Consider the following 2131-nt stretch of genomic DNA (forward strand, 5'->3'; position numbering starts at 1 on the left):
TTGTTACCTTAATTTTTTTGAGTACAAGTAACTTATTTCACTTCAGTCAGGAGAAATAACACAGCAATTCCAGTTTTATGATGAAACTGGTTTATTATAAAACCAATGTCAACTTATGTACAGGAAGAGTGGGAACGTGGAAAATGAATTCCTACAACAGACACAATTGTCAGCTTATTGGGTCCACCTAGCTGAAACTAAAAGTTTTCTTCCTTTTTTTTTTTAATTTTTTGCAAAGTATTAATTTTTACCTTCATCACATAAACTACAGCCACCATAAAGTCTCAAACAAATACAACACTGTAACCTTCATGTAAAAAATTGTCAAAATTACAGCTTCTGTATGTGTATGCACAACAAAACTTTTACATGTAACATTTCAGGAATACAACAGTTTATTGTTTAAAGACATTACCTTCGGCCTGGCTTTCAGACCATCCAGCTCAAGAATTATTTTCTGAAACACCTCAAAAGTATTTTTTAGTTCCTTTGGGTAGCTGAGGTTGAGAGCATATACCAGCCCTAGCAGGGCACAGGCTCTGGATACATCCAGGTCTTGCAGGACTTCCGTTCCCTCAATAATAATACTGGCGTTGGCTGGGTCAAAATTTGTGGCACCTCATCATCCTAAGTAGATCAAAATCAATGTCAGTGTTTTAAGTCAAGGAAAGGAACAGGACATTAGACACATGAGTTAAATCTTAGGAGTTAAAACTTACTACCCATGAAAAATTGCAAACTTAAAGAAATGTCAGCTGCCTAACCATCAAACATAATGCTGCAGATTGTATATGAAAGAAAAATAAAAACTCGAATGTTGTAATGGCAAATTTACAAAAAGCTCAAGGTTTACAAGGTTACAAGATGGATCAACTGTGAAAACGTGACAGCAGATAAAAATGGCATGCACACACATTGTCATGTTAGGTATTGTGCTTAAATTAACTTGCTTATTAGTTAACTATTTAACTTGTTACAGGTTTATGTATGTATGTATGTATGTATGTATGTATGTATGTACATGTATGTATACATACTGTATATGTGTGTGTGTGTACGTATGTATGTATGTATATACATGTATGCATATATGTGTGTGTGTGTGTGTGTGTGTCTTAATCAACCCAGTGTAAACTTTAAATTCGGACGACACTAAACATATTCGATATCAATTAACATCATTTAGCTGCCACTGTAAAACAAAACATAATGCCTATTTTGAACACACTAGCTAGCTAAACATCTAACTTTAGAATCGATGAATTAGCTTAGCTCAAACTGTCTTTTCAGTTTAGTGTGTGACAACAACGATTTACTTAAGTAAAGTTTGCCGCATTCATTTTGTTTCATATTTAGGTTTATATGTATTTTGTCCACCGTGGAGGAAAGTTGATTTTGAGGAAAACGCGGTTGTAGCCGCCTCACTACATTACTACGAGAGAAAAGAGGTGTAGCGTTTAGCTCAGGAGTCATTGACTCGGGAAACTCGAATCTGTGAATCTGCGGACAACTTTACTTAAGTCAACGATTTTTTGTGCATACAGTTGGTAGCTGCTGAGATTAAAACAAAGCAAAAATATTAACTTACCTATATAGCCTCGATTCTCCTGTTTCTCCGGCTCCTAGTAGTCCTTCTCTGGCAGAAAAACACGTCCGGGCAAATTCTGCCTTTACTCAACTTCTAAAGGATGCTCACTAGATATACAAGTTTCACTAACTTAATATTTTTCTGTTGTTACAAGAAGGTAAAAGTGTGTGTTCAAAATCGATATATAATTAAGTTAAGACAGTATTCTTTATTTTAATTTTGAAAGACTTATTAAAATGAGTTATCAACTCACCAATACAAGTATATATTACAAACTTAATTATTTTATGCTGAAAATATTGTTTATTTTAAGTTTTACAAACTAACCGCATGAATCATTTTTTAAAGTGTAGTGGATCCAGTGTGTCTGGTAGTGATGCTGTGATGAAGTCTCTGACAAGTCTCTTGAAGAACTTTATCAGCATACTGAGGTCAGAGCTAAGGGTGGTAGTCATTGAGGCAGGCAGGCTGGAGTTTCTTTGGGACAGGAACAATGGTGGACTGTTTGAAGCATGAGGGAACAATAGACTGTGCCAGTGAGAG

General features: G+C 35.2%; 1 long non-coding RNA gene across 1 annotated transcript; it reads right to left on the minus strand.

Moving 5' to 3' along the window:
- Positions 1 to 245: 245 nt before the first annotated feature.
- On the minus strand, positions 246 to 1773 carry LOC113660917. Its single transcript, XR_003444946.2, has 2 exons — positions 1589 to 1773; positions 246 to 627 (listed from the first exon to the last, which is right to left on the minus strand). It is a non-coding gene; the product is annotated as an uncharacterized LOC113660917 (long non-coding RNA).
- Between the last annotated feature and the right edge of the window lie 358 nt (positions 1774 to 2131).

Source organism: Tachysurus fulvidraco, chromosome 13 (genome assembly GCF_022655615.1).
Source record: "Tachysurus fulvidraco isolate hzauxx_2018 chromosome 13, HZAU_PFXX_2.0, whole genome shotgun sequence".
Taxonomy (NCBI): domain Eukaryota; kingdom Metazoa; phylum Chordata; class Actinopteri; order Siluriformes; family Bagridae; genus Tachysurus; species Tachysurus fulvidraco.